General features: G+C 43.4%; 13 pseudogenes; all 13 read right to left on the bottom strand.

The window, feature by feature from the left end:
* Positions 1-188: 188 nt before the first annotated feature.
* LOC130333782 (U2 spliceosomal RNA) lies at positions 189-452 on the bottom strand (annotated as a pseudogene).
* A 1,467-nt stretch (positions 453-1,919) lies between these two features.
* On the bottom strand, positions 1,920-2,183 carry LOC130333781 (U2 spliceosomal RNA; annotated as a pseudogene).
* A 1,481-nt stretch (positions 2,184-3,664) lies between these two features.
* On the bottom strand, positions 3,665-3,928 carry LOC130333780 (U2 spliceosomal RNA; annotated as a pseudogene).
* A 1,471-nt stretch (positions 3,929-5,399) lies between these two features.
* On the bottom strand, positions 5,400-5,664 carry LOC130333807 (U2 spliceosomal RNA; annotated as a pseudogene).
* A 1,471-nt stretch (positions 5,665-7,135) lies between these two features.
* Positions 7,136-7,400, bottom strand: LOC130333805 (U2 spliceosomal RNA; annotated as a pseudogene).
* A 1,482-nt stretch (positions 7,401-8,882) lies between these two features.
* On the bottom strand, positions 8,883-9,146 carry LOC130333779 (U2 spliceosomal RNA; annotated as a pseudogene).
* A 1,471-nt stretch (positions 9,147-10,617) lies between these two features.
* Positions 10,618-10,882, bottom strand: LOC130333804 (U2 spliceosomal RNA; annotated as a pseudogene).
* Positions 10,883-12,348: 1,466 nt separating this feature from the next.
* LOC130333778 (U2 spliceosomal RNA) lies at positions 12,349-12,612 on the bottom strand (annotated as a pseudogene).
* A 1,477-nt stretch (positions 12,613-14,089) lies between these two features.
* LOC130333776 (U2 spliceosomal RNA) lies at positions 14,090-14,353 on the bottom strand (annotated as a pseudogene).
* Positions 14,354-15,843: 1,490 nt separating this feature from the next.
* Positions 15,844-16,107, bottom strand: LOC130333775 (U2 spliceosomal RNA; annotated as a pseudogene).
* Positions 16,108-17,586: 1,479 nt separating this feature from the next.
* LOC130333774 (U2 spliceosomal RNA) lies at positions 17,587-17,850 on the bottom strand (annotated as a pseudogene).
* A 1,476-nt stretch (positions 17,851-19,326) lies between these two features.
* Positions 19,327-19,590, bottom strand: LOC130333772 (U2 spliceosomal RNA; annotated as a pseudogene).
* A 1,467-nt stretch (positions 19,591-21,057) lies between these two features.
* Positions 21,058-21,321, bottom strand: LOC130333771 (U2 spliceosomal RNA; annotated as a pseudogene).
* Positions 21,322-22,321: the final 1,000 nt, after the last annotated feature.

The following is a 22,321-nucleotide window of genomic DNA, read 5'->3' as shown; positions in this document are numbered from 1 at the left end:
TTATTATTATTTAGTTTTATTTTATTTTTTTACACCAATCAGTGTGCAAACATGGTCATTAAAACGCTAAATGAATAGACGTTCATAAACCAGTCAGTGCAACTCATCATTTTGGTCTCCAATTCTCAAACTCAAATTCTCACCCACGGAGGATTAAATGAGAATCTTTCTTGTTTAACACTGGAATGGGGTGGTGCACTGTTCACTACCCGAAGATACTGCCACATCGGGTCAATGCATAGGGCGACAGAAGCAAGCTTCCAAATCAGCTCCCTTTCTCAAAAATCCATTTAATTTATGGTCCCCAGATAGGGAACGTATGTATCAGTATGTGCTCACAAGTCACCCAAGTGCAAGTATTCACACAAAAAAAAACGTGCCTCAGGATGCGATCTGTCGCAAGATCCTTTCTTTTTTTACACTTGATCTAAGCCAAAAGGCCTAGAGGGGATAACCGGGAAAGGGGTGGACCCAACCATGTCCCCTTCATGAGCACTCACATTACTCATAGGAATGGAAGGAAGGCTGGCAGCCAACCAGCCTCCCATACACTTTCTGGGTGGGTGGCAGTCAGCCACCCATACATACATACAGCACAGGCTAAACCCACATCATCACTTAAAAAAAGGACAGGCGACCATTGCACTCTGATGGAGCATTTAGCAATGCAATCCATAGCCTGGCTTTTGCCTGAACCCCCATCACTCCTCCTCTTGCATATAAGACAATATTTCAGATCTGCATATGAAAACAACACGCCTACCTTTGTTGCACATAGCTGCCTGCCTGTCTCTAGTTACCCCACTGGCTGTAGCTGCGTCCCTTCCGACATGGAATAACACCAACTGTAACGATAAACTGAAAATTAACAGTATAAACCTGCATCATTTTGGACTCTGGTATTTGCTGAATCCGGGTGACCTGACAATCGATGGTGGTGCCGCTGGTGATTCTGGCCTTCTTGGAATCTGTTGGGCCTATGTGTTAGCTCACACATCACTTGGGTATCCATGGTAACTACCACAACATGGTCATCTGCAGTTTACATCTAGCCCGTGGCATTGAATGGCATTTTAAAAGTGCTAAGGGTCCTGGTGCAATAATCCTCCCATGAGGATCAGCCTCAACGGCTTTGTAGATTGCACTCATGTCAGCAACTCCATATACATTTTTTTTTCTTCATGCTTCTTTCTTCATCCTTTTTTCTTTCTGTCATTCAGACTTTCATTCATTCGATCTCTCTCACTCACTTGCTTTAACTCATTTGTTCTCACTCACTCACTCACTCACTCAATCACTCACTCACTCATTCACTCTCACTCACTCTCACTCTCTCACTCACTCGCTCACTAAGTCAGTCTCTCTCTCTCTCTCTCTTTTTCTTTTTATATATATTTTTTTCCGTCTTCTTCTTCTTCTTCTTCTTCAGACCCTGTCATAGCACTAATGCCTTTCCAATACCACCAGCAGATGGAGACACTCCATTGCAACATTGGTTGTGAGCAGCAGTTTCTAAAAACAAATGCCTCATGGCGGATTTCCCATCCATCAATGGATGGTAAATTTTGTTTTTATCATTCACTGACCACAGAAACCAATGCATGGTCAAGCAACAGCAATGACACACCCTTGTGTATAGGCATGAGACCCTCATGTCATTTAACAGGATTCAGCACCACCCACAAGACAGCTACCTGTCATGTCATGTCAAACCTGCACAGGTGTGCTAGATTATTATTATTTAGTTTTATTTTATTTTTTTACACCAATCAGTGTGCAAACATGGTCATTAAAACGCTAAATGAATAGACGTTCATAAACCAGTCAGTGCAACTCATCATTTTGGTCTCCAATTCTCAAACTCAAATTCTCACCCACGGAGGATTAAATGAGAATCTTTCTTGTTTAACACTGGAATGGGGTGGTGCACTGTTCACTACCCGAAGATACTGCCACATCGGGTCAATGCATAGGGCGACAGAAGCAAGCTTCCAAATCAGCTCCCTTTCTCAAAAATCCATTTAATTTATGGTCCCCAGATAGGGAACGTATGTATCAGTATGTGCTCACAAGTCACCCAAGTGCAAGTATTCACACAAAAAAAAACGTGCCTCAGGATGCGATCTGTCGCAAGATCCTTTCTTTTTTTACACTTGATCTAAGCCAAAAGGCCTAGAGGGGATAACCGGGAAAGGGGTGGACCCAACCATGTCCCCTTCATGAGCACTCACATTACTCATAGGAATGGAAGGAAGGCTGGCAGCCAACCAGCCTCCCATACACTTTCTGGGTGGGTGGCAGTCAGCCACCCATACATACATACAGCACAGGCTAAACCCACATCATCACTTAAAAAAAGGACAGGCGACCATTGCACTCTGATGGAGCATTTAGCAATGCAATCCATAGCCTGGCTTTTGCCTGAACCCCCATCACTCCTCCTCTTGCATATAAGACAATATTTCAGATCTGCATATGAAAACAACACGCCTACCTTTGTTGCACATAGCTGCCTGCCTGTCTCTAGTTACCCCACTGGCTGTAGCTGCGTCCCTTCCGACATGGAATAACACCAACTGTAACGATAAACTGAAAATTAACAGTATAAACCTGCATCATTTTGGACTCTGGTATTTGCTGAATCCGGGTGACCTGACAATCGATGGTGGTGCCGCTGGTGATTCTGGCCTTCTTGGAATCTGTTGGGCCTATGTGTTAGCTCACACATCACTTGGGTATCCATGGTAACTACCACAACATGGTCATCTGCAGTTTACATCTAGCCCGTGGCATTGAATGGCATTTTAAAAGTGCTAAGGGTCCTGGTGCAATAATCCTCCCATGAGGATCAGCCTCAACGGCTTTGTAGATTGCACTCATGTCAGCAACTCCATATACATTTTTTTTCTTCATGCTTCTTTCTTCATCCTTTTTTCTTTCTGTCATTCAGACTTTCATTCATTCGATCTCTCTCACTCACTTGCTTTAACTCATTTGTTCTCACTCACTCACTCACTCACTCAATCACTCACTCACTCATTCACTCTCACTGACTCTCACTCTCTCACTCACTCGCTCACTAAGTCAGTCTCTCTCTCTCTCTCTCTTTTTCTTTTTATATATATTTTTTTCCGTCTTCTTCTTCTTCTTCTTCTTCTTCTTCTTCTTCTTCAGACCCTGTCATAGCACTAATGCCTTTCCAATACCACCAGCAGATGGAGACACTCCATTGCAACATTGGTTGTGAGCAGCAGTTTCTAAAAACAAATGCCTCATGGCGGATTTCCCATCCATCAATGGATGGTAAATTTTGTTTTTATCATTCACTGACCACAGAAACCAATGCATGGTCAAGCAACAGCAATGACACACCCTTGTGTATAGGCATGAGACCCTCATGTCATTTAACAGGATTCAGCACCACCCACAAGACAGCTACCTGTCATGTCATGTCAAACCTGCACAGGTGTGCTAGATTATTATTATTTAGTTTTATTTTATTTTTTTACACCAATCAGTGTGCAAACATGGTCATTAAAACGCTAAATGAATAGACGTTCATAAACCAGTCAGTGCAACTCATCATTTTGGTCTCCAATTCTCAAACTCAAATTCTCACCCACGGAGGATTAAATGAGAATCTTTCTTGTTTAACACTGGAATGGGGTGGTGCACTGTTCACTACCCGAAGATACTGCCACATCGGGTCAATGCATAGGGCGACAGAAGCAAGCTTCCAAATCAGCTCCCTTTCTCAAAAATCCATTTAATTTATGGTCCCCAGATAGGGAACGTATGTATCAGTATGTGCTCACAAGTCACCCAAGTGCAAGTATTCACACAAAAAAAAACGTGCCTCAGGATGCGATCTGTCGCAAGATCCTTTCTTTTTTTACACTTGATCTAAGCCAAAAGGCCTAGAGGGGATAACCGGGAAAGGGGTGGACCCAACCATGTCCCCTTCATGAGCACTCACATTACTCATAGGAATGGAAGGAAGGCTGGCAGCCAACCAGCCTCCCATACACTTTCTGGGTGGGTGGCAGTCAGCCACCCATACATACATACAGCACAGGCTAAACCCACATCATCACTTAAAAAAAGGACAGGCGACCATTGCACTCTGATGGAGCATTTAGCAATGCAATCCATAGCCTGGCTTTTGCCTGAACCCCCATCACTCCTCCTCTTGCATATAAGACAATATTTCAGATCTGCATATGAAAACAACACGCCTACCTTTGTTGCACATAGCTGCCTGCCTGTCTCTAGTTACCCCACTGGCTGTAGCTGCGTCCCTTCCGACATGGAATAACACCAACTGTAACGATAAACTGAAAATTAACAGTATAAACCTGCATCATTTTGGACTCTGGTATTTGCTGAATCCGGGTGACCTGACAATCGATGGTGGTGCCGCTGGTGATTCTGGCCTTCTTGGAATCTGTTGGGCCTATGTGTTAGCTCACACATCACTTGGGTATCCATGGTAACTACCACAACATGGTCATCTGCAGTTTACATCTAGCCCGTGGCATTGAATGGCATTTTAAAAGTGCTAAGGGTCCTGGTGCAATAATCCTCCCATGAGGATCAGCCTCAACGGCTTTGTAGATTGCACTCATGTCAGCAACTCCATATACATTTTTTTTTCTTCATGCTTCTTTCTTCATCCTTTTTTCTTTCTGTCATTCAGACTTTCATTCATTCGATCTCTCTCACTCACTTGCTTTAACTCATTTGTTCTCACTCACTCACTCACTCACTCAATCACTCACTCACTCATTCACTCTCACTCACTCTCACTCTCTCACTCACTCGCTCACTAAGTCAGTCTCTCTCTCTCTCTCTTTTTCTTTTTATATATATTTTTTTCCGTCTTCTTCTTCTTCTTCTTCTTCTTCTTCAGACCCTGTCATAGCACTAATGCCTTTCCAATACCACCAGCAGATGGAGACACTCCATTGCAACATTGGTTGTGAGCAGCAGTTTCTAAAAACAAATGCCTCATGGCGGATTTCCCATCCATCAATGGATGGTAAATTTTGTTTTTATCATTCACTGACCACAGAAACCAATGCATGGTCAAGCAACAGCAATGACACACCCTTGTGTATAGGCATGAGACCCTCATGTCATTTAACAGGATTCAGCACCACCCACAAGACAGCTACCTGTCATGTCATGTCAAACCTGCACAGGTGTGCTAGATTATTATTATTTAGTTTTATTTTATTTTTTTACACCAATCAGTGTGCAAACATGGTCATTAAAACGCTAAATGAATAGACGTTCATAAACCAGTCAGTGCAACTCATCATTTTGGTCTCCAATTCTCAAACTCAAATTCTCACCCACGGAGGATTAAATGAGAATCTTTCTTGTTTAACACTGGAATGGGGTGGTGCACTGTTCACTACCCGAAGATACTGCCACATCGGGTCAATGCATAGGGCGACAGAAGCAAGCTTCCAAATCAGCTCCCTTTCTCAAAAATCCATTTAATTTATGGTCCCCAGATAGGGAACGTATGTATCAGTATGTGCTCACAAGTCACCCAAGTGCAAGTATTCACACAAAAAAAAAACGTGCCTCAGGATGCGATCTGTCGCAAGATCCTTTCTTTTTTTACACTTGATCTAAGCCAAAAGGCCTAGAGGGGATAACCGGGAAAGGGGTGGACCCAACCATGTCCCCTTCATGAGCACTCACATTACTCATAGGAATGGAAGGAAGGCTGGCAGCCAACCAGCCTCCCATACACTTTCTGGGTGGGTGGCAGTCAGCCACCCATACATACATACAGCACAGGCTAAACCCACATCATCACTTAAAAAAAGGACAGGCGACCATTGCACTCTGATGGAGCATTTAGCAATGCAATCCATAGCCTGGCTTTTGCCTGAACCCCCATCACTCCTCCTCTTGCATATAAGACAATATTTCAGATCTGCATATGAAAACAACACGCCTACCTTTGTTGCACATAGCTGCCTGCCTGTCTCTAGTTACCCCACTGGCTGTAGCTGCGTCCCTTCCGACATGGAATAACACCAACTGTAACGATAAACTGAAAATTAACAGTATAAACCTGCATCATTTTGGACTCTGGTATTTGCTGAATCCGGGTGACCTGACAATCGATGGTGGTGCCGCTGGTGATTCTGGCCTTCTTGGAATCTGTTGGGCCTATGTGTTAGCTCACACATCACTTGGGTATCCATGGTAACTACCACAACATGGTCATCTGCAGTTTACATCTAGCCCGTGGCATTGAATGGCATTTTAAAAGTGCTAAGGGTCCTGGTGCAATAATCCTCCCATGAGGATCAGCCTCAACGGCTTTGTAGATTGCACTCATGTCAGCAACTCCATATACATTTTTTTTTCTTCATGCTTCTTTCTTCATCCTTTTTTCTTTCTGTCATTCAGACTTTCATTCATTCGATCTCTCTCACTCACTTGCTTTAACTCATTTGTTCTCACTCACTCACTCACTCACTCAATCACTCACTCACTCATTCACTCTCACTCACTCTCACTCTCTCACTCACTCGCTCACTAAGTCAGTCTCTCTCTCTCTCTCTTTTTCTTTTTATATATATTTTTTTCCGTCTTCTTCTTCTTCTTCTTCTTCTTCTTCAGACCCTGTCATAGCACTAATGCCTTTCCAATACCACCAGCAGATGGAGACACTCCATTGCAACATTGGTTGTGAGCAGCAGTTTCTAAAAACAAATGCCTCATGGCGGATTTCCCATCCATCAATGGATGGTAAATTTTGTTTTTATCATTCACTGACCACAGAAACCAATGCATGGTCAAGCAACAGCAATGACACACCCTTGTGTATAGGCATGAGACCCTCATGTCATTTAACAGGATTCAGCACCACCCACAAGACAGCTACCTGTCATGTCATGTCAAACCTGCACAGGTGTGCTAGATTATTATTATTTAGTTTTATTTTATTTTTTTACACCAATCAGTGTGCAAACATGGTCATTAAAACGCTAAATGAATAGACGTTCATAAACCAGTCAGTGCAACTCATCATTTTGGTCTCCAATTCTCAAACTCAAATTCTCACCCACGGAGGATTAAATGAGAATCTTTCTTGTTTAACACTGGAATGGGGTGGTGCACTGTTCACTACCCGAAGATACTGCCACATCGGGTCAATGCATAGGGCGACAGAAGCAAGCTTCCAAATCAGCTCCCTTTCTCAAAAATCCATTTAATTTATGGTCCCCAGATAGGGAACGTATGTATCAGTATGTGCTCACAAGTCACCCAAGTGCAAGTATTCACACAAAAAAAAAACGTGCCTCAGGATGCGATCTGTCGCAAGATCCTTTCTTTTTTTACACTTGATCTAAGCCAAAAGGCCTAGAGGGGATAACCGGGAAAGGGGTGGACCCAACCATGTCCCCTTCATGAGCACTCACATTACTCATAGGAATGGAAGGAAGGCTGGCAGCCAACCAGCCTCCCATACACTTTCTGGGTGGGTGGCAGTCAGCCACCCATACATACATACAGCACAGGCTAAACCCACATCATCACTTAAAAAAAGGACAGGCGACCATTGCACTCTGATGGAGCATTTAGCAATGCAATCCATAGCCTGGCTTTTGCCTGAACCCCCATCACTCCTCCTCTTGCATATAAGACAATATTTCAGATCTGCATATGAAAACAACACGCCTACCTTTGTTGCACATAGCTGCCTGCCTGTCTCTAGTTACCCCACTGGCTGTAGCTGCGTCCCTTCCGACATGGAATAACACCAACTGTAACGATAAACTGAAAATTAACAGTATAAACCTGCATCATTTTGGACTCTGGTATTTGCTGAATCCGGGTGACCTGACAATCGATGGTGGTGCCGCTGGTGATTCTGGCCTTCTTGGAATCTGTTGGGCCTATGTGTTAGCTCACACATCACTTGGGTATCCATGGTAACTACCACAACATGGTCATCTGCAGTTTACATCTAGCCCGTGGCATTGAATGGCATTTTAAAAGTGCTAAGGGTCCTGGTGCAATAATCCTCCCATGAGGATCAGCCTCAACGGCTTTGTAGATTGCACTCATGTCAGCAACTCCATATACATTTTTTTTTCTTCATGCTTCTTTCTTCATCCTTTTTTCTTTCTGTCATTCAGACTTTCATTCATTCGATCTCTCTCACTCACTTGCTTTAACTCATTTGTTCTCACTCACTCACTCACTCACTCAATCACTCACTCACTCATTCACTCTCACTCACTCTCACTCTCTCACTCACTCGCTCACTAAGTCAGTCTCTCTCTCTCTCTCTCTTTTTCTTTTTATATATATTTTTTTCCGTCTTCTTCTTCTTCTTCTTCTTCTTCTTCTTCTTCTTCAGACCCTGTCATAGCACTAATGCCTTTCCAATACCACCAGCAGATGGAGACACTCCATTGCAACATTGGTTGTGAGCAGCAGTTTCTAAAAACAAATGCCTCATGGCGGATTTCCCATCCATCAATGGATGGTAAATTTTGTTTTTATCATTCACTGACCACAGAAACCAATGCATGGTCAAGCAACAGCAATGACACACCCTTGTGTATAGGCATGAGACCCTCATGTCATTTAACAGGATTCAGCACCACCCACAAGACAGCTACCTGTCATGTCATGTCAAACCTGCACAGGTGTGCTAGATTATTATTATTTAGTTTTATTTTATTTTTTTACACCAATCAGTGTGCAAACATGGTCATTAAAACGCTAAATGAATAGACGTTCATAAACCAGTCAGTGCAACTCATCATTTTGGTCTCCAATTCTCAAACTCAAATTCTCACCCACGGAGGATTAAATGAGAATCTTTCTTGTTTAACACTGGAATGGGGTGGTGCACTGTTCACTACCCGAAGATACTGCCACATCGGGTCAATGCATAGGGCGACAGAAGCAAGCTTCCAAATCAGCTCCCTTTCTCAAAAATCCATTTAATTTATGGTCCCCAGATAGGGAACGTATGTATCAGTATGTGCTCACAAGTCACCCAAGTGCAAGTATTCACACAAAAAAAAACGTGCCTCAGGATGCGATCTGTCGCAAGATCCTTTCTTTTTTTACACTTGATCTAAGCCAAAAGGCCTAGAGGGGATAACCGGGAAAGGGGTGGACCCAACCATGTCCCCTTCATGAGCACTCACATTACTCATAGGAATGGAAGGAAGGCTGGCAGCCAACCAGCCTCCCATACACTTTCTGGGTGGGTGGCAGTCAGCCACCCATACATATATACAGCACAGGCTAAACCCACATCATCACTTAAAAAAAGGACAGGCGACCATTGCACTCTGATGGAGCATTTAGCAATGCAATCCATAGCCTGGCTTTTGCCTGAACCCCCATCACTCCTCCTCTTGCATATAAGACAATATTTCAGATCTGCATATGAAAACAACACGCCTACCTTTGTTGCACATAGCTGCCTGCCTGTCTCTAGTTACCCCACTGGCTGTAGCTGCGTCCCTTCCGACATGGAATAACACCAACTGTAACGATAAACTGAAAATTAACAGTATAAACCTGCATCATTTTGGACTCTGGTATTTGCTGAATCCGGGTGACCTGACAATCGATGGTGGTGCCGCTGGTGATTCTGGCCTTCTTGGAATCTGTTGGGCCTATGTGTTAGCTCACACATCACTTGGGTATCCATGGTAACTACCACAACATGGTCATCTGCAGTTTACATCTAGCCCGTGGCATTGAATGGCATTTTAAAAGTGCTAAGGGTCCTGGTGCAATAATCCTCCCATGAGGATCAGCCTCAACGGCTTTGTAGATTGCACTCATGTCAGCAACTCCATATACATTTTTTTTTCTTCATGCTTCTTTCTTCATCCTTTTTTCTTTCTGTCATTCAGACTTTCATTCATTCGATCTCTCTCACTCACTTGCTTTAACTCATTTGTTCTCACTCACTCACTCACTCACTCAATCACTCACTCACTCATTCACTCTCACTCACTCTCACTCTCTCACTCACTCGCTCACTAAGTCAGTCTCTCTCTCTCTCTCTTTTTCTTTTTATATATATTTTTTTCCGTCTTCTTCTTCTTCTTCTTCTTCTTCTTCAGACCCTGTCATAGCACTAATGCCTTTCCAATACCACCAGCAGATGGAGACACTCCATTGCAACATTGGTTGTGAGCAGCAGTTTCTAAAAACAAATGCCTCATGGCGGATTTCCCATCCATCAATGGATGGTAAATTTTGTTTTTATCATTCACTGACCACAGAAACCAATGCATGGTCAAGCAACAGCAATGACACACCCTTGTGTATAGGCATGAGACCCTCATGTCATTTAACAGGATTCAGCACCACCCACAAGACAGCTACCTGTCATGTCATGTCAAACCTGCACAGGTGTGCTAGATTATTATTATTTAGTTTTATTTTATTTTTTTACACCAATCAGTGTGCAAACATGGTCATTAAAACGCTAAATGAATAGACGTTCATAAACCAGTCAGTGCAACTCATCATTTTGGTCTCCAATTCTCAAACTCAAATTCTCACCCACGGAGGATTAAATGAGAATCTTTCTTGTTTAACACTGGAATGGGGTGGTGCACTGTTCACTACCCGAAGATACTGCCACATCGGGTCAATGCATAGGGCGACAGAAGCAAGCTTCCAAATCAGCTCCCTTTCTCAAAAATCCATTTAATTTATGGTCCCCAGATAGGGAACGTATGTATCAGTATGTGCTCACAAGTCACCCAAGTGCAAGTATTCACACAAAAAAAAAACGTGCCTCAGGATGCGATCTGTCGCAAGATCCTTTCTTTTTTTACACTTGATCTAAGCCAAAAGGCCTAGAGGGGATAACCGGGAAAGGGGTGGACCCAACCATGTCCCCTTCATGAGCACTCACATTACTCATAGGAATGGAAGGAAGGCTGGCAGCCAACCAGCCTCCCATACACTTTCTGGGTGGGTGGCAGTCAGCCACCCATACATACATACAGCACAGGCTAAACCCACATCATCACTTAAAAAAAGGACAGGCGACCATTGCACTCTGATGGAGCATTTAGCAATGCAATCCATAGCCTGGCTTTTGCCTGAACCCCCATCACTCCTCCTCTTGCATATAAGACAATATTTCAGATCTGCATATGAAAACAACACGCCTACCTTTGTTGCACATAGCTGCCTGCCTGTCTCTAGTTACCCCACTGGCTGTAGCTGCGTCCCTTCCGACATGGAATAACACCAACTGTAACGATAAACTGAAAATTAACAGTATAAACCTGCATCATTTTGGACTCTGGTATTTGCTGAATCCGGGTGACCTGACAATCGATGGTGGTGCCGCTGGTGATTCTGGCCTTCTTGGAATCTGTTGGGCCTATGTGTTAGCTCACACATCACTTGGGTATCCATGGTAACTACCACAACATGGTCATCTGCAGTTTACATCTAGCCCGTGGCATTGAATGGCATTTTAAAAGTGCTAAGGGTCCTGGTGCAATAATCCTCCCATGAGGATCAGCCTCAACGGCTTTGTAGATTGCACTCATGTCAGCAACTCCATATACATTTTTTTTTCTTCATGCTTCTTTCTTCATCCTTTTTTCTTTCTGTCATTCAGACTTTCATTCATTCGATCTCTCTCACTCACTTGCTTTAACTCATTTGTTCTCACTCACTCACTCACTCACTCAATCACTCACTCACTCATTCACTCTCACTCACTCTCACTCTCTCACTCACTCGCTCACTAAGTCAGTCTCTCTCTCTCTCTTTTTCTTTTTATATATATTTTTTTCCGTCTTCTTCTTCTTCTTCTTCTTCTTCAGACCCTGTCATAGCACTAATGCCTTTCCAATACCACCAGCAGATGGAGACACTCCATTGCAACATTGGTTGTGAGCAGCAGTTTCTAAAAACAAATGCCTCATGGCGGATTTCCCATCCATCAATGGATGGTAAATTTTGTTTTTATCATTCACTGACCACAGAAACCAATGCATGGTCAAGCAACAGCAATGACACACCCTTGTGTATAGGCATGAGACCCTCATGTCATTTAACAGGATTCAGCACCACCCACAAGACAGCTACCTGTCATGTCATGTCAAACCTGCACAGGTGTGCTAGATTATTATTATTTAGTTTTATTTTATTTTTTTACACCAATCAGTGTGCAAACATGGTCATTAAAACGCTAAATGAATAGACGTTCATAAACCAGTCAGTGCAACTCATCATTTTGGTCTCCAATTCTCAAACTCAAATTCTCACCCACGGAGGATTAAATGAGAATCTTTCTTGTTTAACACTGGAATAGGGTGGTGCACTGTTCACTACCCGAAGATACTGCCACATCGGGTCAATGCATAGGGCGACAGAAGCAAGCTTCCAAATCAGCTCCCTTTCTCAAAAATCCATTTAATTTATGGTCCCCAGATAGGGAACGTATGTATCAGTATGTGCTCACAAGTCACCCAAGTGCAAGTATTCACACAAAAAAAAACGTGCCTCAGGATGCGATCTGTCGCAAGATCCTTTCTTTTTTTACACTTGATCTAAGCCAAAAGGCCTAGAGGGGATAACCGGGAAAGGGGTGGACCCAACCATGTCCCCTTCATGAGCACTCACATTACTCATAGGAATGGAAGGAAGGCTGGCAGCCAACCAGCCTCCCATACACTTTCTGGGTGGGTGGCAGTCAGCCACCCATACATACATACAGCACAGGCTAAACCCACATCATCACTTAAAAAAAGGACAGGCGACCATTGCACTCTGATGGAGCATTTAGCAATGCAATCCATAGCCTGGCTTTTGCCTGAACCCCCATCACTCCTCCTCTTGCATATAAGACAATATTTCAGATCTGCATATGAAAACAACACGCCTACCTTTGTTGCACATAGCTGCCTGCCTGTCTCTAGTTACCCCACTGGCTGTAGCTGCGTCCCTTCCGACATGGAATAACACCAACTGTAACGATAAACTGAAAATTAACAGTATAAACCTGCATCATTTTGGACTCTGGTATTTGCTGAATCCGGGTGACCTGACAATCGATGGTGGTGCCGCTGGTGATTCTGGCCTTCTTGGAATCTGTTGGGCCTATGTGTTAGCTCACACATCACTTGGGTATCCATGGTAACTACCACAACATGGTCATCTGCAGTTTACATCTAGCCCGTGGCATTGAATGGCATTTTAAAAGTGCTAAGGGTCCTGGTGCAATAATCCTCCCATGAGGATCAGCCTCAACGGCTTTGTAGATTGCACTCATGTCAGCAACTCCATATACATTTTTTTTTCTTCATGCTTCTTTCTTCATCCTTTTTTCTTTCTGTCATTCAGACTTTCATTCATTCGATCTCTCTCACTCACTTGCTTTAACTCATTTGTTCTCACTCACTCACTCACTCACTCACTCAATCACTCACTCACTCATTCACTCTCACTCACTCTCACTCTCTCACTCACTCGCTCACTAAGTCAGTCTCTCTCTCTCTCTCTCTTTTTCTTTTTATATATATTTTTTTCCGTCTTCTTCTTCTTCTTCTTCTTCTTCTTCAGACCCTGTCATAGCACTAATGCCTTTCCAATACCACCAGCAGATGGAGACACTCCATTGCAACATTGGTTGTGAGCAGCAGTTTCTAAAAACAAATGCCTCATGGCGGATTTCCCATCCATCAATGGATGGTAAATTTTGTTTTTATCATTCACTGACCACAGAAACCAATGCATGGTCAAGCAACAGCAATGACACACCCTTGTGTATAGGCATGAGACCCTCATGTCATTTAACAGGATTCAGCACCACCCACAAGACAGCTACCTGTCATGTCATGTCAAACCTGCACAGGTGTGCTAGATTATTATTATTTAGTTTTATTTTATTTTTTTACACCAATCAGTGTGCAAACATGGTCATTAAAACGCTAAATGAATAGACGTTCATAAACCAGTCAGTGCAACTCATCATTTTGGTCTCCAATTCTCAAACTCAAATTCTCACCCACGGAGGATTAAATGAGAATCTTTCTTGTTTAACACTGGAATGGGGTGGTGCACTGTTCACTACCCGAAGATACTGCCACATCGGGTCAATGCATAGGGCGACAGAAGCAAGCTTCCAAATCAGCTCCCTTTCTCAAAAATCCATTTAATTTATGGTCCCCAGATAGGGAACGTATGTATCAGTATGTGCTCACAAGTCACCCAAGTGCAAGTATTCACACAAAAAAAAACGTGCCTCAGGATGCGATCTGTCGCAAGATCCTTTCTTTTTTTACACTTGATCTAAGCCAAAAGGCCTAGAGGGGATAACCGGGAAAGGGGTGGACCCAACCATGTCCCCTTCATGAGCACTCACATTACTCATAGGAATGGAAGGAAGGCTGGCAGCCAACCAGCCTCCCATACACTTTCTGGGTGGGTGGCAGTCAGCCACCCATACATACATACAGCACAGGCTAAACCCACATCATCACTTAAAAAAAGGACAGGCGACCATTGCACTCTGATGGAGCATTTAGCAATGCAATCCATAGCCTGGCTTTTGCCTGAACCCCCATCACTCCTCCTCTTGCATATAAGACAATATTTCAGATCTGCATATGAAAACAACACGCCTACCTTTGTTGCACATAGCTGCCTGCCTGTCTCTAGTTACCCCACTGGCTGTAGCTGCGTCCCTTCCGACATGGAATAACACCAACTGTAACGATAAACTGAAAATTAACAGTATAAACCTGCATCATTTTGGACTCTGGTATTTGCTGAATCCGGGTGACCTGACAATCGATGGTGGTGCCGCTGGTGATTCTGGCCTTCTTGAAATCTGTTGGGCCTATGTGTTAGCTCACACATCACTTGGGTATCCATGGTAACTACCACAACATGGTCATCTGCAGTTTACATCTAGCCCGTGGCATTGAATGGCATTTTAAAAGTGCTAAGGGTCCTGGTGCAATAATCCCCCCATGAGGATCAGCCTCAACGGCTTTGTAGATTGCACTCATGTCAGCAACTCCATATACATTTTTTTTCGTCATGCTTCTTTCTTCATCCTTTTTTCTTTCTGTCATTCAGACTTTCATTCATTCGATCTCTCTCACTCACTTGCTTTAACTCATTTGTTCTCACTCACTCACTCACTCACTCAATCACTCACTCACTCACTCATTCACTCTCACTCACTCTCACTCTCTCACTCACTCGCTCACTAAGTCAGTCTCTCTCTCTCTCTCTCTTTTTCTTTTTATATATATTTTTTCCGTCTTCTTCTTCTTCTTCTTCTTCTTCTTCTTCTTCTTCTTCTTCAGACCCTGTCATAGCACTAATGCCTTTCCAATACCACCAGCAGATGGAGACACTCCATTGCAACATTGGTTGTGAGCAGCAGTTTCTAAAAACAAATGCCTCATGGCGGATTTCCCATCCATCAATGGATGGTAAATTTTGTTTTTATCATTCACTGACCACAGAAACCAATGCATGGTCAAGCAACAGCAATGACACACCCTTGTGTATAGGCATGAGACCCTCATGTCATTTAACAGGATTCAGCACCACCCACAAGACAGCTACCTGTCATGTCATGTCAAACCTGCACAGGTGTGCTAGATTATTATTATTTAGTTTTATTTTATTTTTTTACACCAATCAGTGTGCAAACATGGTCATTAAAACGCTAAATGAATAGACGTTCATAAACCAGTCAGTGCAACTCATCATTTTGGTCTCCAATTCTCAAACTCAAATTCTCACCCACGGAGGATTAAATGAGAATCTTTCTTGTTTAACACTGGAATGGGGTGGTGCACTGTTCACTACCCGAAGATACTGCCACATCGGGTCAATGCATAGGGCGACAGAAGCAAGCTTCCAAATCAGCTCCCTTTCTCAAAAATCCATTTAATTTATGGTCCCCAGATAGGGAACGTATGTATCAGTATGTGCTCACAAGTCACCCAAGTGCAAGTATTCACACAAAAAAAAACGTGCCTCAGGATGCGATCTGTCGCAAGATCCTTTCTTTTTTTACACTTGATCTAAGCCAAAAGGCCTAGAGGGGATAACCGGGAAAGGGGTGGACCCAACCATGTCCCCTTCATGAGCACTCACATTACTCATAGGAATGGAAGGAAGGCTGGCAGCCAACCAGCCTCCCATACACTTTCTGGGTGGGTGGCAGTCAGCCACCCATACATACATACAGCACAGGCTAAACCCACATCATCACTTAAAAAAAGGACAGGCGACCATTGCACTCTGATGGAGCATTTAGCAATGCAATCCATAGCCTGGCTTTTGCCTGAACCCCCATCACTCCTCCTCTTGCATATAAGACAATATTTCAGATCTGCATATGAAAACAACACGCCTACCTTTGTTGCACATAGCTGCCTGCCTGTCTCTAGTTACCCCACTGGCTGTAGCTGCGTCCCTTCCGACATGGAATAACACCAACTGTAACGATAAACTGAAAATTAACAGTATAAACCTGCATCATTTTGGACTCTGGTATTTGCTGAATCCGGGTGACCTGACAATCGATGGTGGTGCCGCTGGTGATTCTGGCCTTCTTGGAATCTGTTGGGCCTATGTGTTAGCTCACACATCACTTGGGTATCCATGGTAACTACCACAACATGGTCATCTGCAGTTTACATCTAGCCCGTGGCATTGAATGGCATTTTAAAAGTGCTAAGGGTCCTGGTGCAATAATCCTCCCATGAGGATCAGCCTCAACGGCTTTGTAGATTGCACTCATGTCAGCAACTCCATATACATTTTTTTTTCTTCATGCTTCTTTCTTCATCCTTTTTTCTTTCTGTCATTCAGACTTTCATTCATTCGATCTCTCTCACTCACTTGCTTTAACTCATTTGTTCTCACTCACTCACTCACTCACTCAATCACTCACTCACTCATTCACTCTCACTCACTCTCACTCTCTCACTCACTCGCTCACTAAGTCAGTCTCTCTCTCTCTCTCTCTTTTTCTTTTTATATATATTTTTTTCCGTCTTCTTCTTCTTCTTCTTCTTCTTCTTCTTCTTCAGACCCTGTCATAGCACTAATGCCTTTCCAATACCACCAGCAGATGGAGACACTCCATTGCAACATTGGTTGTGAGCAGCAGTTTCTAAAAACAAATGCCTCATGGCGGATTTCCCATCCATCAATGGATGGTAAATTTTGTTTTTATCATTCACTGACCACAGAAACCAATGCATGGTCAAGCAACAGCAATGACACACCCTTGTGTATAGGCATGAGACCCTCATGTCATTTAACAGGATTCAGCACCACCCACAAGACAGCTACCTGTCATGTCATGTCAAACCTGCACAGGTGTGCTAGATTATTATTATTTAGTTTTATTTTATTTTTTTACACCAATCAGTGTGCAAACATGGTCATTAAAACGCTAAATGAATAGACGTTCATAAACCAGTCAGTGCAACTCATCATTTTGGTCTCCAATTCTCAAACTCAAATTCTCACCCACGGAGGATTAAATGAGAATCTTTCTTGTTTAACACTGGAATGGGGTGGTGCACTGTTCACTACCCGAAGATACTGCCACATCGGGTCAATGCATAGGGCGACAGAAGCAAGCTTCCAAATCAGCTCCCTTTCTCAAAAATCCATTTAATTTATGGTCCCCAGATAGGGAACGTATGTATCAGTATGTGCTCACAAGTCACCCAAGTGCAAGTATTCACACAAAAAAAAACGTGCCTCAGGATGCGATCTGTCGCAAGATCCTTTCTTTTTTTACACTTGATCTAAGCCAAAAGGCCTAGAGGGGATAACCGGGAAAGGGGTGGACCCAACCATGTCCCCTTCATGAGCACTCACATTACTCATAGGAATGGAAGGAAGGCTGGCAGCCAACCAGCCTCCCATACACTTTCTGGGTGGGTGGCAGTCAGCCACCCATACATACATACAGCACAGGCTAAACCCACATCATCACTTAAAAAAAGGACAGGCGACCATTGCACTCTGATGGAGCATTTAGCAATGCAATCCATAGCCTGGCTTTTGCCTGAACCCCCATCACTCCTCCTCTTGCATATAAGACAATATTTCAGATCTGCATATGAAAACAACACGCCTACCTTTGTTGCACATAGCTGCCTGCCTGTCTCTAGTTACCCCACTGGCTGTAGCTGCGTCCCTTCCGACATGGAATAACACCAACTGTAACGATAAACTGAAAATTAACAGTATAAACCTGCATCATTTTGGACTCTGGTATTTGCTGAATCCGGGTGACCTGACAATCGATGGTGGTGCCGCTGGTGATTCTGGCCTTCTTGGAATCTGTTGGGCCTATGTGTTAGCTCACACATCACTTGGGTATCCATGGTAACTACCACAACATGGTCATCTGCAGTTTACATCTAGCCCGTGGCATTGAATGGCATTTTAAAAGTGCTAAGGGTCCTGGTGCAATAATCCTCCCATGAGGATCAGCCTCAACGGCTTTGTAGATTGCACTCATGTCAGCAACTCCATATACATTTTTTTTCTTCATGCTTCTTTCTTCATCCTTTTTTCTTTCTGTCATTCAGACTTTCATTCATTCGATCTCTCTCACTCACTTGCTTTAACTCATTTGTTCTCACTCACTCACTCACTCACTCACTCAATCACTCACTCACTCATTCACTCTCACTCACTCTCACTCTCTCACTCACTCGCTCACTAAGTCAGTCTCTCTCTCTCTCTCTCTTTTTCTTTTTATATATATTTTTTTCCGTCTTCTTCTTCTTCTTCTTCTTCTTCTTCAGACCCTGTCATAGCACTAATGCCTTTCCAATACCACCAGCAGATGGAGACACTCCATTGCAACATTGGTTGTGAGCAGCAGTTTCTAAAAACAAATGCCTCATGGCGGATTTCCCATCCATCAATGGATGGTAAATTTTGTTTTTATCATTCACTGACCACAGAAACCAATGCATGGTCAAGCAACAGCAATGACACACCCTTGTGTATAGGCATGAGACCCTCATGTCATTTAACAGGATTCAGCACCACCCACAAGACAGCTACCTGTCATGTCATGTCAAACCTGCACAGGTGTGCTAGATTATTATTATTTAGTTTTATTTTATTTTTTTACACCAATCAGTGTGCAAACATGGTCATTAAAACGCTAAATGAATAGACGTTCATAAACCAGTCAGTGCAACTCATCATTTTGGTCTCCAATTCTCAAACTCAAATTCTCACCCACGGAGGATTAAATGAGAATCTTTCTTGTTTAACACTGGAATGGGGTGGTGCACTGTTCACTACCCGAAGATACTGCCACATCGGGTCAATGCATAGGGCGACAGAAGCAAGCTTCCAAATCAGCTCCCTTTCTCAAAAATCCATTTAATTTATGGTCCCCAGATAGGGAACGTATGTATCAGTATGTGCTCACAAGTCACCCAAGTGCAAGTATTCACACAAAAAAAAACGTGCCTCAGGATGCGATCTGTCGCAAGATCCTTTCTTTTTTTACACTTGATCTAAGCCAAAAGGCCTAGAGGGGATAACCGGGAAAGGGGTGGACCCAACCATGTCCCCTTCATGAGCACTCACATTACTCATAGGAATGGAAGGAAGGCTGGCAGCCAACCAGCCTCCCATACACTTTCTGGGTGGGTGGCAGTCAGCCACCCATACATACATACAGCACAGGCTAAACCCACATCATCACTTAAAAAAAGGACAGGCGACCATTGCACTCTGATGGAGCATTTAGCAATGCAATCCATAGCCTGGCTTTTGCCTGAACCCCCATCACTCCTCCTCTTGCATATAAGACAATATTTCAGATCTGCATATGAAAACAACACGCCTACCTTTGTTGCACATAGCTGCCTGCCTGTCTCTAGTTACCCCACTGGCTGTAGCTGCGTCCCTTCCGACATGGAATAACACCAACTGTAACGATAAACTGAAAATTAACAGTATAAACCTGCATCATTTTGGACTCTGGTATTTGCTGAATCCGGGTGACCTGACAATCGATGGTGGTGCCGCTGGTGATTCTGGCCTTCTTGGAATCTGTTGGGCCTATGTGTTAGCTCACACATCACTTGGGTATCCATGGTAACTACCACAACATGGTCATCTGCAGTTTACATCTAGCCCGTGGCATTGAATGGCATTTTAAAAGTGCTAAGGGTCCTGGTGCAATAATCCTCCCATGAGGATCAGCCTCAACGGCTTTGTAGATTGCACTCATGTCAGCAACTCCATATACATTTTTTTTTCTTCATGCTTCTTTCTTCATCCTTTTTTCTTTCTGTCATTCAGACTTTCATTCATTCGATCTCTCTCACTCACTTGCTTTAACTCATTTGTTCTCACTCACTCACTCACTCACTCAATCACTCACTCACTCATTCACTCTCACTCACTCTCACTCTCTCACTCACTCGCTCACTAAGTCAGTCTCTCTCTCTCTCTCTCTTTTTCTTTTTATATATATTTTTTTCCGTCTTCTTCTTCTTCTTCTTCTTCAGACCCTGTCATAGCACTAATGCCTTTCCAATACCACCAGCAGATGGAGACACTCCATTGCAACATTGGTTGTGAGCAGCAGTTTCTAAAAACAAATGCCTCATGGCGGATTTCCCATCCATCAATGGATGGTAAATTTTGTTTTTATCATTCACTGACCACAGAAACCAATGCATGGTCAAGCAACAGCAATGACACACCCTTGTGTATAGGCATGAGACCCTCATGTCATTTAACAGGATTCAGCACCACCCACAAGACAGCTACCTGTCATGTCATGTCAAACCTGCACAGGTGTGCTAGATTATTATTATTTAGTTTTATTTTATTTTTTTACACCAATCAGTGTGCAAACATGGTCATTAAAACGCTAAATGAATAGACGTTCATAAACCAGTCAGTGCAACTCATCATTTTGGTCTCCAATTCTCAAACTCAAATTCTCACCCACGGAGGATTAAATGAGAATCTTTCTTGTTTAACACTGGAATGGGGTGGTGCACTGTTCACTACCCGAAGATACTGCCACATCGGGTCAATGCATAGGGCGACAGAAGCAAGCTTCCAAATCAGCTCCCTTTCTCAAAAATCCATTTAATTTATGGTCCCCAGATAGGGAACGTATGTATCAGTATGTGCTCACAAGTCACCCAAGTGCAAGTATTCACACAAAAAAAAACGTGCCTCAGGATGCGATCTGTCGCAAGATCCTTTCTTTTTTTACACTTGATCTAAGCCAAAAGGCCTAGAGGGGATAACCGGGAAAGGGGTGGACCCAACCATGTCCCCTTCATGAGCACTCACATTACTCATAGGAATGGAAGGAAGGCTGGCAGCCAACCAGCCTCCCATACACTTTCTGGGTGGGTGGCAGTCAGCCACCCATACATACATACAGCACAGGCTAAACCCACATCATCACTTAAAAAAAGGACAGGCGACCATTGCACTCTGATGGAGCATTTAGCAATGCAATCCATAGCCTGGCTTTTGCCTGAACCCCCATCACTCCTCCTCTTGCATATAAGACAATATTTCAGATCTGCATATGAAAACAACACGCCTACCTTTGTTGCACATAGCTGCCTGCCTGTCTCTAGTTACCCCACTGGCTGTAGCTGCGTCCCTTCCGACATGGAATAACACCAACTGTAACGATAAACTGAAAATTAACAGTATAAACCTGCATCATTTTGGACTCTGGTATTTGCTGAATCCGGGTGACCTGACAATCGATGGTGGTGCCGCTGGTGATTCTGGCCTTCTTGGAATCTGTTGGGCCTATGTGTTAGCTCACACATCACTTGGGTATCCATGGTAACTACCACAACATGGTCATCTGCAGTTTACATCTAGCCCGTGGCATTGAATGGCATTTTAAAAGTGCTAAGGGTCCTGGTGCAATAATCCTCCCATGAGGATCAGCCTCAACGGCTTTGTAGATTGCACTCATGTCAGCAACTCCATATACATTTTTTTTTCTTCATGCTTCTTTCTTCATCCTTTTTTCTTTCTGTCATTCAGACTTTCATTCATTCGATCTCTCTCACTCACTTGCTTTAACTCATTTGTTCTCACTCACTCACTCACTCACTCACTCAATCACTCACTCACTCATTCACTCTCACTCACTCTCACTCTCTCACTCACTCGCTCACTAAGTCAGTCTCTCTCTCTCTCTCTTTTTCTTTTTATATATATTTTTTTCCGTCTTCTTCTTCTTCTTCTTCTTCTTCTTCTTCTTCAGACCCTGTCA

This window comes from Hyla sarda, unplaced genomic scaffold (assembly GCF_029499605.1).
Source record: "Hyla sarda isolate aHylSar1 unplaced genomic scaffold, aHylSar1.hap1 scaffold_416, whole genome shotgun sequence".
Taxonomy (NCBI): Eukaryota; Metazoa; Chordata; class Amphibia; order Anura; family Hylidae; genus Hyla; species Hyla sarda.
The sequence above is the reverse complement of the archived record's forward strand: the minus strand, read 5'-3'. Positions and strand labels throughout refer to the sequence as shown.